The 21,656-nt window shown below is 37.8% G+C and overlaps 1 pseudogene; it reads right to left on the bottom strand.

Annotated features, from left to right (window-relative positions):
* Positions 1–3,772: 3,772 nt before the first annotated feature.
* The window catches only part of LOC108990143, a 37,405-nt pseudogene continuing 19,521 nt past the window's right edge, over positions 3,773–21,656 (bottom strand).

Here is a 21,656-nt window from a genome sequence, read left to right on the forward strand (position 1 = left end):
ATGAATTTGATTTATAAAATGAGCAGCTGTTAAAACACATTCACCATAAATTTCAAGAGCAAATTAGCTTGAAAGCTATGAGCTTGAGCCACATTTAGAAAGTGGTGGTTTTTTTCTCTCCAAAATGCGTTTTTTGTTGTGGAGGTTCAATGCAAATCTTTGATGACCAACAACCTTAGAATTGTAAACATGAAGCATATTGAACTCAGGTTCATTGTCTATTCTATGTTGTTGAATTTTGGTGTTAAGTATATGTCCTAATCGTAGTAAAGAACGAACTAAATGTCGTATTAGATTTCATAAGATAAAACCAGCTACATCTAGAAAAATAATCAATGAAGGTTTGAAAATATTTGAAACCATTCAAAGGAGTAGAATAAGGTCCCCAAATGTCAAAATAATAAGAGCAAAACAATGAGTAAATTTTTTTTTTTTTTAATTAGAATGACAGGAAATCAATGCTACTTAAATGTGGATAAACAGTACAACGTAGACCATTAGAAGCTTTATTACTACGTACAGTTTTATCTAACAAGTCTAGAGAATGATAAGTGCCCAAGTCTCTAATGCCATTTATTGGAATTGGCAAGAGGAATACAATAGAAAGTGTAAGATACTATTGTAACTGAAATGGTGAATGAAGCGGAAGAATGCTGCAGCAGATCTAAACGTCAGTTCCTCTCCTTACGCCAACAAGATCATCTTTCAAGAGGATAGTTACCGAAGACACAATAACCAAGTAAGAAAATTTTACAAGAAAGAATAGTTGTAAGTTGGGTTGGTGCTTCAAGAATTACTAGAGTTGTTGGCACTATTCTTTTGTAATTGGTAGCAGGGAAATAGACCATGTAGGAGGTTGTTAGGAGTTTGTGCATAAACATTGTTGCAAGCCATGAAGCTTGAAACATTTGTCAATTGTGTCGCAATACAGTGATAGCGTTATACACCGATGAAGTTCTTACCACCAGGAATTTTGTCATGGTAGTGGCATGGTGGGGATTTGTCCCTTTCGATACCGGTAACGTAGTAGATCCCATAGGTTGTACTGCTTCCCCGGAAAACCCTTTCAACGTAGTTTGCGCTAGGCACAATTGGTCTACATTGATTCCCATTATTGTGAATGCATTCCAAAATAAGATGTTCACTGAACTCCCGTTGTCAGTGAATATTCTCTGTGTGGTGTAATTTGCTACCAGCATTGTTACTACTAACGCATCAACATGTGGGTAGACTACTCCTCAACAATCATTATCATCAAAAGAGATCGTGGGTGAAACTTGCACTCGGGGCTGCTTGGCAGGTCTCCCTATGCTATATACTTCCTCGTATCTGGCCCACCTAGCGTACGCTTTCCTCCTGGAGGAAGTGGGGCCTCCCCTAGCATATCCTCCGACGATTGTCCGTATCTCACCTACGGGTGGATTCCTCCAATTTCCGTCCTGCCTAGGGTGCCGCTCTTGCGATTCCTGTGACCTTTTTTCTTTTCATGGCAAGCCTCTTCTTCTTGGACTTTTTCTCCATTGGCGCTTATGCTCTTGCCTTCTTTCACCCAGACGCCCGTGGGGGAGGGGGTAGCGTTCCTAGTGACAATGCGTTCTAGCTCGTTGTTCCCCCTCATCTCCTCAATATTTTGCTTCAATGTATAGCAATCTTAAGTTTTGTGGCTGCTCGTATTGTGGTAGGCGCAGTACTTTTGGATCTGTCGCCCCCGCCCCTATTCCATGCCACGTGTGACGCCCCAATAGAAGGCCCAAACCACATGACCTATACTTCAAAATGACTAGTTAATGATATAATTAGAGTCTTGTTGGAACCTTATAAAGAGCAAGAATTTCACATTCTCAGATAATGTGGAATCTCATGCACCACCTACCCTTATCCTTATCATATGAGATATCACAATCTATCCCCATTAAATTCCTGACGTTCTCGTCGGGCCAGTCTGTCATAGGTGGCATGACTCAAGTCCCACATTTATGGTTGAAATAGGCTCTAATACCATTTATAACACCTCAATGGAAGGTCCAAACTATATGGTCTATACTCCAAAAAGACTAGTTAATAATACAATTGGAGCCACATTGGAACCTTATAAAGAGCAAGAACTTCTCCTTCCCAAGCAATTTGGGATCTCATACACTTACCTACCCTTATCCTTATCATATGGGGTATCACACCACGCCTGGCCTCTTTGACTTTGTCTTGCATGTGCACACTAGAGTAATGCACGTGACTGCTTGTGCAAGCATCTCACCTTCCTTTGTGTGGGTTTCTCTTCAATCTCGATCCTCCCTCTCTCTCCCTTTTTTAATTCCCTTTGGGCACTTGCTCGTTCATCTTCTCCAATCTGGTCGTCAAGGCGATCAGTGTATCTTCAACATTGATGAAATCATCTACCCTCTCCATAAATTCTCGTAAAGTGGAGGGGGTCTTCTTTGCCAATTCGGTCATAAATGGACTTCTTGGCCAAATTCCCCTGAGCAAAGCAGCCATTATAATTTTTTCATCTTGATCGTCGGCCATCATTCTCTCCCTATTGAAGTGTGCCAGATATGCCTTAAGGCTATCTTCTTCCCTCTACTTCACAATCAATAGGTATGTTGCTGGCCTTCTCTGTCTCTGGCTAGCCATGAACTAGGTTAAAAACTGCCTGTCCAATTCTTCAAAGCTATCGATGGATCCCGGCTGTAACGCTTTGAACCACCCTCAAGCCATTCCCTTCAAAGTTAAAGGAAATGCCCTACATGTTGTGAGTTTTGGACCTCACTTATTTTCTCTCTATTTTTTTTCTTTTCCTTTTCTTTTTTTTCTTTCTTTTCTTTTTCTCCCGTGGTTTCCCTTCCCGCGCGGACGTCTCTCTCTCTCTCTCTCTCTCTCGGATAACTCTTCCTGTTCGGAATATTATCAGTCGGCTATTCCTTCAATGGATGAGATGGATTGGGCTCTCAAGGGAGTGGATTATTGGTTTGAGTTGTAGCACGGGACTGTGAAGAGGCCCAATAGGTCTAAGAGTTGTATTAAGCCCCTTCCACAACCATTTTACCACACTTCAACAAAGCATCACTATTCTTTGAGTTAATTGAATTTTGTATGACTTTGATGGGTTTAAATTCTAAAGGCAATAATTTTTTAATGAAAGATTGTGTAAAAATTGTAAAATAATTGTGTTTATAGTATTTCCAACTTTTAATATAGATGCCTTTTCACCGGATAGTTAGGCAGCTTCGTGATTTCATGGCATTCAGTTGACCATTTCTTGGCATTCAGTTGACCTGGCCCGTTTGTTCCTTCTGTTGCTATTTATGGACTTTTTCATCCTTGTGAAACCGATATTGCCTTTTTTTTTATAGAGATGTTTAGTGATGCAAGACAGATTATTAAATTTCCTGACAACTTGGTCTTTCTATTTATTTAGTGGCTAAATTCATATATGATGTAGCAGCATACATCACTTAATTGAACACTTCCGCATTGCCTGGTTTGAATCGTGAAGGGGCTTATATATTTAAAGGTGGGATGGGGGTTAGAAGCAACCTTACATCAGATGCCGAAAGAATCAGCATAAGATACCTTGAACCAGTAGTGGTGGACTTCTTAGGAATATTATTGCTTTTAATGAAACTGATTTATTAAGGAATAAAGCTTGAATGGCACTTCTAAAATCCCGAGTATGTTGGTTATATATAACCAATCATGACATAAAATCCCAATCCTCTGATAGTATAATCGTATTATTTCAAACAATCAAGACCATACAATTCTTGGACCGCTTATGACATACCCAAACTCCAATTTCTTGAAGGATGAAGATCCCATTATCGAAGAAAGAAAGCAATCAACTGGTTTGGTTTCCAACTTCCAAGTGCAAGTCAAAGCTTCATCCTGTACATACTTAACTTATTTGACACAGAAAAGAATCACAACTAATCTAAATATCAGTACAATGAAGGATTTACATAGTGTTACCAGTCTAAGGCAGCTTGGCTAATAGGAATCACACCGACTGGGGATACGAGAGCATCCACAGGAATGTCATTTGGAGTGACTGCTATAACTCCTTCATCCATTATCTGAACAGAATATGACAGCACAACTGCAGAAACAGACACAGTCATTTCAAGTGACTAGCATACCCTTATAACCAGACTACAGGACCTTGAGCAATTGTTTAAAACGAGAATTCACCAACTACTTATATACCAAGGAGGGGTTGCTTCCAATCCCTTGCCTTTGCAAGCTCTTGGTATTTCTTCAGGAAGGTATCATAATAACTATAGATTTTCACCAAACAAAGCAACATTAGTTATGCATGACTTTAACATGTAAATTGTAATTTGTAACACCCCGTATTTTTTAGTGTATTTTTTTTTTAATTGAATGATTATTTGTTATTAATTTAAAATTTGATTATCTTGTTTTAAATTTTCAGATTTTAGTGGGTTTATTTTGTTATGATTTTTTAATTTGTGAAAATTAAATTTGACATGTTTCCTTAATATTAATAATTGTTATGCATTTAAATTCTCTTAATTTAAATTAGTTTGTAGGTTTTAAAAATTATTGTATTGTTGGATTTAATTATTTTATTTTACTTAGTCACTGTATTTAAATTTATTTTATTTAAAACTGTGGTGTTGAAATAATTTTTTGTTGGAATTTTGTGACCCAAGTTGTGACTTTTGGACCTCACTTCTTTTCCCTCTATTTTTTTTCTTTTCCTTTTCTTTTTCTTTTCTTCTTTTCTTTTTTTTCTTTCTTTTCTTTTTCTCCCCTGGTTTCCCTTCCCGCGCGGACGTCTCTCTCTCTCTCTCGCCGTGCAACCGTTCCTAACCCAGCCCACCACCGTCGCGCCGCCGTGCGCGACACCGCCCACCCCATCATGCTCCCCACCGGCCGGCGACCTCACCCCTCCAATTTCAGCCCTCCTCACGCCGCCGTTAGCCCCCACGCACCACACCAAGCCGCGGCACTCCTTGCGCCGCTGCACCGTCGTCGCACCACCTCCAGCCACCATCTTCTCACCACATCATCATCGACCTGCTAGCAACCTAATGCACCCATCATTGGCTCTGATCTGTCACCGGTGAAGCCCATCTATCTCCATCTTCGATTTGAGCTTTTTGGCATTAAATCGCCACCCACGGCCAACCACCACCACCACTAGCTTCACCGACATCCCTAAGCCCTACCCTATCAATGTCGGGTCTTCGTTTACACCCGTTCAAAAGTGGGTTTTTGAGACCCACGGCCACAGTGCATTTCGCACTGTTTTGTTGTTGCGTTGCCGCTTCTAGCACCTTCGTGATCTTTCAAGAATTATATTATAGCATTGTAAGTATTTTTCCCAAATAACTTTTGAGATTTAAATGTATTTTTGCGCTAATTTATATTTACTGTGAATTTGTTAGTTGTGCCGGACTGAGTCCGAGGAGTAAGGGGGTCGGTTGGATTGGATGATGGAATTGTTTGTGTGAGATTGGCTTATGCTTTGAAATTTGTTGGCTGTTTCGAGTTTAAATATTGGTGTTTTGAGTTTGATGTTGGTCATGGTGGATATTGGTGATTTTTAAGAAGTGATGGTATATTTTGAAGTCTGTGGGTGCACTGAGACCCAGATGGTTTTATATGCAAGCTATATGCTGTAAGGTGAAGCGGCAAACTGGTGGGAGACCAAGCGGCCACTCCTAGAAATGGAGTTGGGATCCTTGGCTGCTGTGTCTTGGCAGTGGTTTAAGAAAGAATTTGATGATCGATACTTCCCTGTTTCGATGAGACGGCAAAAGGCTCGGGAGTTTAATAATTTGGTTCAAGGAGACGTGACTGTCGAGCAGTATGCAAGGAAATTTATGGAGCTTGGACGGATCGCTCCTCACCTCATTGCTACTGAAGAGATGCGGGCTGAACGTTTCCAAGAAGGGTTGTGCCCTCAAATCCGCAGGCAGGTCGCATGCCTGGAAATCCAGAACTTTCAGAGGTTGGTCGATGTGGCCTCTATTGCTGAGCGAGAGCGAGGTGCTGTGGTAGGCTCCCCACCGGGTAAGAAGCGACTGAACGTTGATGGTGAAGGGAGCAGCTCCGGGTCACCACAGAAGTTTGTGCAAAGGATCGGGGCCCGAGCGCAGGCAGCTTCCGGTATGCGTATTGGGGGCCGAGCTCCAATTTGTGGCAGATGTAATAGAGCCCACGAGGGCGAGTGTCGTCAGGGTTGGAACCAGTGCTTTGAGTGTGGTCAGACGGGGCACTTTGCTCGTGAGTGCCCTAATCGGACCCAAGGGAATCAGGGTGGTCGTCGCGGTGGTAGGACTAATCAGAGGCAATTAGGTCAGGCTCGGATGTACGCGTTGACTCCTGGTAGTGCTGGCGACGAGATTCCAGAGACTCAGGACGCTGGAGTTATGGCAGGTATGGGTCTAATCTTACCTTTCGTAATGAATGCCATGTGTGGTTTATTCTTGGGTTTTGGAAAGTTATGCAAGCTGTACCCATGCCCGTTGGGTGTTGGAGGTTGTGTGATTTTCTTAAGAGTGTTTTGGTTGTATTTGGTTTCCTGCTTTAGAGTGATGTTTGGCCCTACAAATTTCGAGGACGAAATTTTTTTTAAGGGGGGGAGGATGTAACACCCCGTATTTTAGTGTATTTTTATTGAAGGATTATCTTTATTTTATTCAAAAATTATTCTCTTGTTTTAAAATTATTGGATTTTTAATTGGGTTATTTTTAGGATTTTTAATTTGGTGAAAATTATTTTTTATGTGCTTTCTTATTATTTATTTATTGTTATGCATTTAAATTACTTTTCTTATTTAATTAATTATTGTGGGATTTAATTATTTCAATTTGACTTTACCATTACGTTTAAATTATTTTATTTAATTTGTGGTTTTAAAATCGTTTCCGTTGGATCATTTTCGTGACCCAAGTTATGAGGACTGGACCTCATTTCTTTCCCTCTATTTTTCTCTTTCCTCTCTTTCTTCTTTTCTTTTTCTCTTTTTCTTTCCTTTTTCTTTCTTTTCCCGCTGCATTTTCCCCCGTGCGCGACCCAGCTCCCTCTCTCTCCCCGTGCGTCCGTCACCTTCACCCAGACCGCTGCCGTCACGTCTCCATGCGCGACACCGCCCGGCCGACTAGCTCCCCCACCGGCCGGCGACCTCACCCTCCAAATCCTAGCCCCTACCTTGCCGCTGGTAGCCCGCACGCACCCTTCAAGCCGCGGGTCACTTTCGCTCCAGCGCCGCCGTCGCACCACCTCCGGCCACCATCTTCCTACCACTTCATCCCCGACCTCTTAGCAACCCAATGGACCCAACCCCGGCTCCGATCCGTCACCGGTGAAGCACAACCAAGCCCATCTCCGATTCCGGCCTTTTTGGCCTAAAAACACCCCTTGCGCCGCCACCCACGGCAAACCACCACCACCATTGGCTTCACCGACCTCTCTAGGCCCTACCTTACCATTTTTGGGTCTTCGTTTGTCTCCGTTGAAAAGTTGGTATTTGTGACCCACGGCCATAGTGTATTTTACATTGTGGTGTTGCTCAGACGTCGCCTTTTCCAACTTCGTGATCCTTCGGAAATTGCTATATTGCACTGTAAGTATTTCTCCAAAGAACTTTCGTAATTTAAATGTATTTTTGCACTAACATATTACACTGTATTTGTTTGACATGCCAGACTGAGTCCGAAGAGTTTGGGGGTCGGATGGATTTATGATTGGAGTTGTTTGGGTTGGTTTGATTGGATTGGTTATTGGTTATTGAGGAATGTGGATTTGTGTTGGTACATGTGCATATCAATCTTTCATGCATGATCATGTTTGTAAAGAAAACTGGGTTTTCGTGTATTGCATTCATGTGCATGTGTGATTTGGAAAAGTTATGATTTCATGTGTGAGAAATTGGATTTGTTTGGATTGATTGATTTGAGAAAAAGGGAAAGAGACTGTAGGGATGGTGGTAAGCAGGGACAGTGGTAAAGTCCTGCCTGTGATTCCCACCTACGGTGCACGCGGTAGGGATGGTGGTAAGTAGGGATGGTGGTTGTGTCCCGCCTGTGATTCCCGCCTACGGTGCACGCAGTAGGGATGGTGGTAGAGTCCCGCCTGTGAGTCCCGCCTACAGTGTCCGATAAATTGTTGAGTTTTGTTTAAATCATTTTCTGGGAAAATGTTGGATTATATGTTTTGGCTAAAAATGGGATTTTGACGTGTGTTGGAAAATTATCATTTTCGGGGAAAATGATGTTTTGAGAGAAATGTATATTCTTTTTTTTTTTTATGCATGCATGTTGGTCGTATTTAATGCATTTATATTACATTGTTATTTTGGGTTATACTTACCTGCGGTACCGTTTTATGGTATCGTAGCTTTTGATGCAGATGAGGATGATGAGTCTTAGGCTTTGGCTCCATGGTGAGAGTGATCTGGGATCACTGGCTGTGTTAAACTTTATTTTGGGATGACTGTATAATTTTGTAAACCCTTTTACTGATGTTTACTTGTATTTAAATTCTGGTACTTAGTTGACTAATCCGCTGCGTTGTTTTTGTACACTGTCGCTTGTACACACACTTGGGCACGTTTCGTTGGGATGTGTGACCGTGTTGTCATCATCCTGGTGTCTCGATTCCCGTGTTTCCTTACATGGGGGTCGGGGGCGCCACATATATGCTCTCTGCTTACTGAGTTGTTGATAACTCACCCCCTTATCTCCATAATATTTCAGATGACATTGATGGTTCAGCTGAGGATCAGTATTAGAGTTTATGGAGAATATTAGCAGTGAATGGTTGTTGGGTATCTCCTGGTATTAGTGTTGATGTTGGAAGTTATTTATATTTCTTAAGTTTGCTTCAATGGATTTAGACGGTTTATGGAGACTTATGTTAATGTTTCATTATTTTTAGTTTGTTATTTGAGACATGAATAAGAGCTGATTTTATTTGAGTTGCTGGATTGAAAATTGGATAGATGAGTTTATATGGTTTATTTAATTGAAGTATTTACGTTTGATTTGAGGTTTGAGAAAATATATATTCTTGAATTTGGAAGTACTCTAGCCTTGTTAGAGTTGATTATCAGGTTATATGAGTTAACTCTCCGGACCCTCGAGGACGAGGCGTTACAGTTGGTATCAGAGACATGTTTGAATTCTGCATACTATAAACCTTGGAGGTTTAGATTTCTGTGGGATCATAGGATGTAAAGATTTCAGTGTAGGAACTTGAGGAATTTAAGAATGATCATGTGGATATTTAAGTTCGAGATTCTTAAAACCTTATGATTGATTTTGATGGAATTTGAAGATGTAGATATGGTAAGTTTATTCTGTAGGATGTAGGACATGACTTGGAAATAATCTTTATAAGATTTAAGGTTTATATTTTTGTGGTTTGGATTCTAAAGATGTACTAGAGTTTAGAGCGATGTTGGGTTTACAATATAAGATGATAGGAATGATTATATGTGCTGGTTAAAGATATGGCTAAGAATGGGTAAAACCATGTGTGCAGTACTGGAAAAGTTTAAAGGTTTAATTGTAAATTATTGTTTTTATTTAAATTGAATTTATTTGGTTTTGTTTGATTTTTTTTATTTGAATTGGAATTATGTTATTTTTTTATTTATTAAGTTTATTTTATTTTGTTCGTTTCGTTCGAAGCTGAAAAATGGGTTAAGGATTAAGTTATGGCAGGAAGATGGTACGACTGAGAACGCTATTGTTATATTTAGCAGAGTAGGCTTGAACTTTTATCGACTTGGTGTGCTTTTATAATATCAAGGTTTGAAAAGAACGGCATGGTCTGGGTGATCTATTCGGGGAGTAAGATATTTGAGGTTTTCGATTTTATGGAGGTATGCCATGAGGCTTTAGAATAGAAGATTGTAAGTTCAACAAACTTTAAGGATAGATTTATGGAAATTTCACCAAAAGTTTAAAGTTTTGCAGACTTTAGGAAATGATTTGTTATCATTTAATGTTTTAAATTTTGAAAGCTTCGGGAGTCGATTGTTTTATTATTGGATATAAGTTCATCGATCTTACAAATTTCGAAGAATGATTCTGGTATAATTTAAGGTTTTAGAATTACAGATTTGAAGGATTGAATTGAAATAAGATTTAAGTTTTTAATTCTGCAGGCTTGGTGTACTAGCTTGATTTATTTTGGAGACTGGTTAGTATGTGACCATTATTATGGGGTTGATTGAAGTTGAGTTATTGATATAGGAAATTTCAAGGGGATTTTTTCTTTGAGGATTGAAAGTATTGGTCCAGTTTGGATAATAATTGTTATTAATTCAAGGTTTTAGTGGCAGGTTTTGGGATTAGATCCATATCAGATTTAAGGATAATAGTTAGTGTAGATCCAAGAATGAATTCTTGGTGAGAAATTAGTCGTGACTTAAATTTTTGAGACGATACTTGTAGTTGGAGACTAATCGCTCAGTTGTACCAATTATGTTATTGATGATTAACTTTGGAAGTGACCATTAGGTTACCAAAGGTAGAATACAACGAAAATTTGGAAGTTATACCGTAGGAGTCAATTGGGGTTAATACAGATTTTCGAATAGAGCTATTAATCTTTGGGATTCATTGGATCTTGTATTAAAGCTCTTGTGGAAAATGAGATTTTGGATATCATAGCCATCCTAAGAATACTGGACGTGTTGTGCCACTGGGGGACTAGTACGAGTATGATGGAATTGCCTATGGAAGGTTTAGCGTGTTTTGGGTTGTATCTTCTATCCTGCTTTAACGTCATGTTTGACTTTTCAAATTTCGAGGACGAAATTTTTTTTAAGGGGGGGAGGATGTAACACCCCGTATTTTTTAGTGCATTTTTTTTTCATTGAATGATTATTTGTTATTAATTTAAAATTTGATTATCTTGTTTTAAATTTTCAGATTTTAGTGGGTTTATTTTGTTATGATTTTTTAATTTGTGAAAATTAAATTTGACATGTTTCCTTAATATTAATAATTGTTATGCATTTAAATTCTCTGAATTTAAATTAGTTTGTAGGTTTTAAAAATTATTGTATTGTTGGATTTAATTATTTTATTTTACTTAGTTACTGTATTTAAATTTATTTTATTTAAAACTATGGTGTTGAAATAATTTTTTGTTAGAATTTTGTGACCCAAGTTGTGAGTTTTGGACCTCACTTATTTTCTCTCTATTTTTTTTCTTTTCCTTTTCTTTTTTTTCTTTCTTTTCTTTTTCTCCCGTGGTTTCCCTTCCCGCGCGGACGTCTCTCTCTCTCTCTCTCTCTCTCGGATAACTCTTCCTGTTCGGAATATTATCAGTCGGCTATTCCTTCAATGGATGAGATGGATTGGGCTCTCAAGGGAGTGGATTATTGGTTTGAGTTGTAGCACGGGACTGTGAAGAGGCCCAATAGGTCTAAGAGTTGTATTAAGCCCCTTCCACAACCATTTTACCACACTTCAACAAAGCATCACTATTCTTTGAGTTAATTGAATTTTGTATGACTTTGATGGGTTTAAATTCTAAAGGCAATAATTTTTTAATGAAAGATTGTGTAAAAATTGTAAAATAATTGTGTTTATAGTATTTCCAACTTTTAATATAGATGCCTTTTCACCGGATAGTTAGGCAGCTTCGTGATTTCATGGCATTCAGTTGACCATTTCTTGGCATTCAGTTGACCTGGCCCGTTTGTTCCTTCTGTTGCTATTTATGGACTTTTTCATCCTTGTGAAACCGATATTGCCTTTTTTTTTATAGAGATGTTTAGTGATGCAAGACAGATTATTAAATTTCCTGACAACTTGGTCTTTCTATTTATTTAGTGGCTAAATTCATATATGATGTAGCAGCATACATCACTTAATTGAACACTTCCGCATTGCCTGGTTTGAATCGTGAAGGGGCTTATATATTTAAAGGTGGGATGGGGGTTAGAAGCAACCTTACATCAGATGCCGAAAGAATCAGCATAAGATACCTTGAACCAGTAGTGGTGGACTTCTTAGGAATATTATTGCTTTTAATGAAACTGATTTATTAAGGAATAAAGCTTGAATGGCACTTCTAAAATCCCGAGTATGTTGGTTATATATAACCAATCATGACATAAAATCCCAATCCTCTGATAGTATAATCGTATTATTTCAAACAATCAAGACCATACAATTCTTGAACAGCTTATGACATAACCAAACTCCAATTTCTTGAAGGATGAAGATCCCATTATCGAAGAAAGAAAGCAATCAACTGGTTTGGTTTCCAACTTCCAAGTGCAAGTCAAAGCTTCATCCTGTACATACTTAACTTATTTGACACAGAAAAGAATCACAACTAATCTAAATATCAGTACAATGACGGTATCATCCCTTGCCTTTGCAAGCTCTTGGTATTTCTTCAGGAAGGTATCATAATAACTATAGATTTTCACCAAACAAAGCAACATTAGTTATGCATGACTTTAACATGTAAATTGTAATTTGTAACACCCCGTATTTTTTAGTGTATTTTTTTTTTAATTGAATGATTATTTGTTATTAATTTAAAATTTGATTATCTTGTTTTAAATTTTCAGATTTTAGTGGGTTTATTTTGTTATGATTTTTTAATTTGTGAAAATTAAATTTGACATGTTTCCTTAATATTAATAATTGTTATGCATTTAAATTCTCTTAATTTAAATTAGTTTGTAGGTTTTAAAAATTATTGTATTGTTGGATTTAATTATTTTATTTTACTTAGTCACTGTATTTAAATTTATTTTATTTAAAACTGTGGTGTTGAAATAATTTTTTGTTGGAATTTTGTGACCCAAGTTGTGACTTTTGGACCTCACTTCTTTTCCCTCTATTTTTTTTCTTTTCCTTTTCTTTTTCTTTTCTTCTTTTCTTTTTTTTTCTTTCTTTTCTTTTTCTCCCCTGGTTTCCCTTCCCGCGCGGACGTCTCTCTCTCTCTCTCGCCGTGCAACCGTTCCTAACCCAGCCCACCACCGTCGCGCCGCCGTGCGCGACACGCCCACCCCATCATGCTCCCCACTGGCCGGCGACCTCACCCCTCCAATTTCAGCCCTCCTCACGCCGTCGTTAGCCCCCACGCACCACACCAAGCCGCGGCACTCCTTGCGCCGCTGCACCGTTGTCGCACCACCTCCAGCCACCATCTTCTCACCACATCATCATCGACCTGCTAGCAACCTAATGCATCCATCCTTGGCTCTGATCTGTCACCGGTGAAGCCCATCTATCTCCATCTTCGATTTGAGCTTTTTGGCATTAAATCGCCACCCACGGCCAACCACCACCACCACTAGCTTCACCGACATCCCTAAGCCCTACCCTATCAATCTCGGGTCTTCGTTTACACCCGTTCAAAAGTGGGTTTTTGAGACCCACGGCCACAGTGCATTTCGCACTGTTTTGTTGCTGCGTTGCCGCTTCTAGCACCTTCGTGATCTTTCAAGAATTATATTATAGCATTGTAAGTATTTTTCCCAAAGAACTTTTGAGATTTAAATGTATTTTTGCGCTAATTTATATTTACTGTGAATTTGTTGGTTGTGCCGGACTGAGTCCGAGGAGTAAGGGGGTCGGTTGGATTGGATGATGGAATTGTTTGTGTGAGATTGGCTTATGCTTTGAAATTTGTTGGCTGTTTCGGGTTTAAATATTGGTGTTTTGAGTTTGATGTTGGTCATGGTGGATATTGGTGATTTTTAAGAAGTGATGGTATATTTTGGGATTATGAGGGTTTTAAGTTTTGAGATATTAAAATAGGTTATTTTAGAAGTTTAGGCTTAAATATCGAAATCCGTGATTGATTGAAAACTTACGGAAATTGTGTGATTATTTTTATAGGTGACGATTTATAGTCGACTCGACTTTTTTTAGGAAAATTCTGAAAAAGCTAAGAAGTCCAAGTAAGCGGGGTTCATATACTAGTTTTGCATAAAAAAAATAAAATGAGGTTGACTTTGGAAAATAAACGTGTTTGTTTTTGAAAAGAAATTATCTGAAAACAACCTCAGATGTTTATTCTGCATATGCATAAATTCAATATAAGAGAAAGTGTTTTCTGTCATGACTGGTGTAGACATGAGCTAGTTTTGTGTACTTTATTTCTGAACTATGTAAAAGAACGAATAAGGAATTCTAAAAGTTTTGTTATGAACAAATGAGAATACTTTGTTTATGTTTATCTCGAACATGTGAAATGATCTGAAGCTTTTCAGTGTTTTGTTTTGATATGATGTGTCATCTGAAAATCTTGGCATGAAATTCTGATTCTGTATATGTGTGTAACTGGATTTTCGATGAAATCCGTTCTGTTTCTGTTAAGGCCCAGCCACGGGTATAATAGTAATTTATAAGCCTACCACGGGGGTGAAACATGGAATATGGCCCAGCCACAGGTATAATGGTGGTTTATAACCCTACCACGGGGGTGAAACATGGAATATGGCCCAGCCACGGGTATAATGGTGGTTTATAACCCTACCACGGGGGTTAAACATGGTATTGTCCCGATGTGATGCTAAGAGATGATTTAATTATAATGTTTCAGTTTGGAAATGCCAACGGATGTTCTTTTTGGAATAAGTTTATTTTTATGAAAATTTCGCTCTAATGCTTTTGTACAAAGTTTTGTTTCTGCATTATGAAAGTAAATGTTTTGTTCTGCTTATTAAATGTTATAAATGCTCATGTTTACATGCTAGTATATGCTCTCTGCTTACTGAGTTGTTGATAACTCACCCCCTTATCACCATATTATTTCAAATGAAATTGATGGTTCAGCTGAGGATCAGTATTAGAGTTTATGGAGAAGATTAGTAGTGAATGGTTGTTGGGTATCTCGTGGTATTAGTGTTGATGTTGGAAGTTATTTATATTTCTTAAGTTTGCTTCAATGGATTTAGATAGTTTATGGAGACTTATGTTAATGTTTCATTATTTTTAGTTTGTTATTTGAGACATAAATAAGAGCTGATTTTATTTGAGTTGCTGGATTGAAAATTGGATAGATGAGTTTATATGGTTTATTTAATTGAAATATTTACGTTTGATTTGAGGTTTGAGAAAATATATATTCTTGAATTTGGAAGTACTCTAGCCTTGTTAGAGTTGATTATCATGTTATATGAGTTAACTCTCCGGACCCTCGGGGACGAGGCGTTACATAATTGGCGTATAAGAATAAGAGGTCTATTTCATCTAGGAATAAAAGAAGTTAAATTCCTTTAAAATGCATGAGAGAGAGAGAGAGAGATTTCCTATACAATAGCAGTTCCAGAAGTTGGTTCACCAATTATTTCGGAGGCTACGCCATACCAACAAATATATGCATCTGGAGTCTCAATGAATACCGATACTTTAGGAGCTTAAAATAGAGATTTTATATCTAAATGAGCACATGATATCGCCTACCCTCAGCACCCACAATTGCAGAGGCTAATAGAAGTTTAAATGATAGGCCAGGATTCATAACTATACCCTCCACCACGACCCAGGCGCCTTCCAGATCTGTCAAATGCTAGTCCTGAATGTAGAAAATGCTATTATCTGCATTTTGGTTTGTGAAACTGCTGAGCATTTTATAATCAAATCAGAAGACAGGAAGTTCTACCAGGCAAGAGGAACAAATCAACTGGCTCATTTGCTAGCATAACTGCACCAAAAGAAATCCTTGTAAGTGTCAGCCCATGTACATATATTTACATGCATCTATAAAATGCAAAATTAGGCCTACAAAAAATATTTGAACGGGAGGAAAATGTATAAAGCTTGGCTAGGTTCAGGTGAATTGAGTGCAGAAGTTGTTTCGTGAAAGCAAGAGAGATAGGTTATAACAATTAAAATAGTTACCATCTTCACATTTGTTTCCATCACTATCCACTGGAGCTGGTTCTAGGATGTCCATTGAATTTGCAACAAGATCATCAATACATGAGATTTTCAGCATGCGCATGTGACAATTATTGTCCTCCACGCGTGGAACATACAATATTTTTCCTCTCTATCTGTGGCCATCTTGTAACGCCCCGACCCCGAGGGTCCGGAGAGTTAACTCATAAAACTTGATAATCAACTCTAATAAGGCTAGAGTACTTCCAAATTCAAGAATATATCCATTTTCCCAAACCTCAAATCGAACGTAAATACTTCAATTAAATAAATCAAATAAACTCGTCTATCCAATATTCAATCCAACAACCCAAATAAAATCAACTCTTCTTCATGTCTCAAATAACAACTAGAAATAATATAACATTAACATAAGTCTCCATAAACCATCTAAATCCATTGAAGCAAACTTAAGAAAGATAATTAACCTCCAACACCAACACTAATATCATGAGATACCCAACAACAAATCAATGCTAATCTTCTCCATAGACTCTAATACTGATCTTCAGCTGAGCCATCGATATCATCTGAAATATTATGAAGATTAACGGGGTGAGTTATCAACAACTCAACAAGCAGAGAGCATATACTAGCATGTAAACATGAGCATTTATAACATTTGATAAGCCGAACAAAACATTTACTTTCAGAATGCAGAAACAAAACTTGTACAAAAACATTAGAGTGAAATTTTCAGAAAAATAAACTTATTCCAAAAAGAGAATCCGTTGGCATTTCTAAACTGAAACATTATAATCTTATCATCGTTTAATATCACATCGGGACAATACCATGTTTAACCCTCGTGGTAGGGTTATAAACTACCATTATACCCGTGGCTAGGCCATATTCCATGTTTCACCTCCGTGGTAAGGTTATAAACCACCATTATACCCGTGGCCGAGCCATTTTCCATGTTTCACCCCCGTGGTAGGATTATAAACCACCATTTTACCCGTGGCTGGGCCATTTTCCATGTTTCACCCCCGTGGTAGGGTTATAAACCACCATTATACCCGTGGCTGAGCCGTAACAGAAACAGAACGGATTTCATCAAAAATCTGATTACAATCATATACAGAATCAGAACTTCATGCTAAGGTTTTCAGATGACACATCATATCAAAACAAAACACTAAAAAGTTTCAGATCATTTCACATGTTCGAGATAAACATAAACAAAATATTCTCATTTGTTCATAACAAAACTTTTAGAATTTTCAAATTCGCTCTTTTTGTATAATTCAGAAACAAAGTGCACAAAACTAGCTCATGTCTACACCAGTCATGACAGAAAAACACTTTCTCTTATATTGAATTTATGCATATGCAGAATAAACATCTGAGATTGTTTTCAGATCATCTATTTTCAAAAACAAACACGTTTATTCTCAAAGTCAATCTCATCTTATTTCTTTTACGCAAAACTAGTATATGAACCCCGCTTACCTGGGCAGCTTAGCTTTTCAGAAATTTCTTCAAAAATGTCGAGTCGACTATAAATCATCACCTATAAAAAATAATCACACAATTTCCATAAGTGTTCAACCAATCACGGATTTCCATATTTAAGCCTAAGCTTCTAAAATAATCTATCTTAATTTCTCAAAACTTAAAAATCCTCATAATCCCAAAGTATATCACCACTTCCTAAAAAAATCACCAATATCCACCATGACCAACGTCAAACTCAAAATACCAATATTTAAGTCCGAAACAGCCAACAAATTTCATAGCATAAACCAATCTCACACAAAACAGTGCGAAATGCACTGTGGCCGTGGGTCTCAGAAACCCACTTTTTAACGGGTGTAAACCAAGACCCGAGATTGATAGGGTAGGACCTAGGGATGTCGGTGAAGCTAGTGGTGGTGGTGGTTGGCCATGGATGGCGGCGTGGGCGGCGGTTTAAGGCCAAAATGCTCAAATCAGAGATGGAGATAGATGGGGCTTCACCGGTGACAGATCGGAGCCAAGGATGGGTGCATTAGGTTGCTAGAAGGTCGATGATGATGTGGTGAGAAGATGGTGGCCGGAGGTGGCGCGACGGCGGCGCAGCGGCGCAAGGAATGCCGCGGCTTCGTGTGGTGCGTGGAGGCTAATGGCGGTGCGGCTGGGGCTGGAAACCGGAGGGGGAGGTCGCCGGTGGGTGGGGGTGCTGGGAAGCCGGGCGATGTCGACCACCGCCGGCCCACGGCGGCGCTGGGGTGAGAAGGAGGATCGGATAGAGAGAGGGAGGGGGGTTGCGGGGCGCGGAAAAGAAACCAGGGGAGAATAAAAAAAAAAGAAAAGAAAGGAGAGAAGAAAAAAGAAAAAGGAAGAAAAGAAAAGAGGAAAGAGAAAAAAATGTAGGGAAAAAAATGAGGTACAGTCCTCACATCTTGGGCCACAAAAAAAAATGATCCAATGGAGACGATTTTAAAACAGCAAGTGAAATAAAATAATTCAAACGTAGTGATTAAAATGAAAATAAATAATTAAATCCAACAAGAAGTTAATTTAATATGAAAAGAAAATTAAATGCATAACAATAATTAATATTAAGGAAACATGTCAAATTTAATTTTCACAAATTAAAAATCATAAAAATAAACCCACTAAAATCTGAAAATTTAAAACAAGATAATCTAATTTTAAATTAATAACAAATAATCATTCAATTAAAAAAAATACACTAAAAAATACGGGGTGTTACACATCTTGAGTTAAATATAAAAAGTTAAGTACTTCCCAACACGTGATAAAAAATATGTGGTAAGCAAGGATTCATGAAAGTAATAACGTCGCACAACATCTCGTTTCATGCTAAAAGTGAAAGTTATAAACCTAAGGTTTGCAGCCTAGAGAAACTGGTGGTGGTTAGTACATGAAAATAAAAAATCGACTGGTAATCATATCTACACGTTTTGTAACACCCAGTTCCACCGTGAAACCCAATCCCAGACCTGCTGATGTAACGCCCCGGTCCCGCACGGGTCGAAGAGTTATTTCCTAGCACTTAAACTCACATTCCAACAATATAAAAATAGCATGAACGTGAACTTGAAATATAACATAGACTTAAAACATAACATGAACGTGAACATGCATAATTTGAACATGAACTTGAACATGACATAACATAAATGTGAACTTGGAACATAACGTAAATGTGAACATAACATAACATGAACTTGAAACATATTCTTGTCTCATGGGATTACCATGATTGCATGAACGTAAACTTGAACGTAAATGTAATTTAAGATGACAGACATGACATACTTCAAGACATAAATGTAACAGAATACATTTCATAACTTGGCATACATGTAACATGCAACATTTCGTAACATGGCATACCATATAACAGACAACATTTCATAACATGGTGTAACATGTGACAGTGAATCTTACATGACATGAAATACATGTAACAGATGGCATACTTAACTTAACATGACATGCTTGCAATGTATAGGAATACGTGACAGAATATCTTTTGTAACAGATGAATAATTCATGACAGAATAAATTCTGTGTAACAGATAAATATGTAATGACTTGGCATGGCACATATGATAACATGCATACATACAATTTAGTTCCCTTACTTATCACTCATACACATTAAACTGATAGTAAGTTAAAAGCTAACTTACCTCGATCGTCGCGTTCTACTAGAATAAAGCGCGAAACACGAGGAACTGTAAAAGGTTATTCTAAAAGTTAGAAATTAATTACTAACAATTAGAAATGTGAAAAGAGACAACTTAGAGTAAAATTACCATTTTACCCTCTACATGTGGGCAAATGACTATTTTACCCCCTAACTTAAGGATTTGATATCCTAATTCCAAAAAATTACCAAAATTTACATTCCTCATGTAAATTTTGTCCCAAACTCAAATCTCAACTCAGAAAAATTTAAAACCAATCACAACTATGAAAAACTCACTATGGCCGAAACCTACATAGGTCATTTGTCTTATTTTGGTTGCAATTCTTTCAAGTTCCAAAACTCATGAATAAACCAAAATCTTGTAACAAAGATCTTCCTATCCTAAGTTTAAAAACACCCTTAAAACTATCCATTAAGAAAAAGCTAATTATCAATACCAAACTTTTTGTAAAAAGACCCAAACTTTTTAACAAAAAGTAAATCTTAAATCACAAGTTTTGACCTTAATAAAAACATCTCCAAGAATTCCAAAAAATCAAATCTTACTTATAACATATTCATAACATCATCCTAAGATCAAACATGCTTTAAAACATCAAACAAAACTCACCAAAAAACACAAAACAACACTTGGAGTTTTTGGTTTTAAACTTAGTCAAAAACAGAAACTGATTTTCCCAACTAACTATGATCAATCTCTTGATCCATGGCTTAAAGACATGTGATCTTCAAACTAACACATCACCTGGTTTAAAAATGTGTCCTAAAGAAGATCCAACCATCAAACTTAAAATCACATGGCTAAAATTTAATACAACATGGATCTAACTCAAAAAAATCAAAGTTTAGGCCTAACCGAAATCCTCTTGCATAGAAAATCATATCTTTAAAAATAATACTAAATATGTTTGAAATAACATCCTAACATGTATATAAGAGGTTTAGGATCATCATATAAAAATATCAAAGCCTTTGGAATAAGATTAAACCACGAAATATTCAAACTTTCACCAAACAGAAACTGTTTTTCCACTTCCAGTTTTCAAGTTTCTAACTCTAAGCAAATCTATCATCAAAAGCTTTATTCATGCAACAAAACCTCAATGAACATTCATAAACACATGTTAACAACACTCCATAAAATTTTCGGACCAAGATAAGTCCATTAGCTTGGTCAAAACTTCCAAAACATAACATACTCTCCAGTTTCACGCCCAGAATGACCTTTCCATGGTTAAAAATACTTTTGACCAACCAAATGAGAATGGAATGAGACAAATAATATATCCACGGAAACTATACTCAAAGGCAAACAACTTATGTGAAGGAATAATCGTGCAAAAATACATACAAAGGGTCGTAAATGGCCACGCAAAAAGTCCCAGAAATCTGCCTGAGAGAGCTCTTTTGGGTTTCTCTGTAAGAACGGGAGAAAGAAGTGATAAAATGGAGAGAAGTATGTCTTGCACGACTTTAGACTTCTGGAGGGAGAAGTTATGGGCTTGAATGACCCTTGATTGGAGGTGGAGAATAGAGAGGGGCAGAGACTGCTTGCAGCAGCTGTGAAAGATGGAGGTTGATGGAGTGGATTTCTCCTTCACATCAAGGCACTATTGGGTGCAGCCAATGGCAGTGGATGGTCTGCCATGTGGGGGAGGAAACTTCTCCAAGAAGCTTTGCCAAGGTGGCCAATTTCGTGGGCCTTGGTGGGCCCCACCAAGTGGGCTTCAATTTGGGGTTTAAAGGGGGTTTGGTTAGGGTTTGAGATGCTATCAAGCCCAAAATCAAATTTTTCTTGGCCCAATCAAATTCCCAAGGTTTAAAAGGTTGAATAATGATGTCATAACAAGGATTTGATTAATTAATAGCATGTGGAAGTGATTTAATCAAGTGATTAAACACAATGCTAGAAATCGGATTAAAAAGGGTTTGGAGGCCAACTTTAGGGTTTGGGAAAACCATTTAGGGTTTTGGTTTCAACCAAGCTTTTGGGGTTTCAATTGGATTCCAATCATTTAGGGTTTTTCTAGGGTTGAAACCCTCTTTGGTCTGGCACAATTTGGTTGAACAGATGAAACACAACTTTGCTTAGGTGGCATGA

This window comes from Juglans regia, chromosome 9 (genome assembly GCF_001411555.2).
Source record: "Juglans regia cultivar Chandler chromosome 9, Walnut 2.0, whole genome shotgun sequence".
NCBI lineage: Eukaryota > Viridiplantae > Streptophyta > Magnoliopsida > Fagales > Juglandaceae > Juglans > Juglans regia.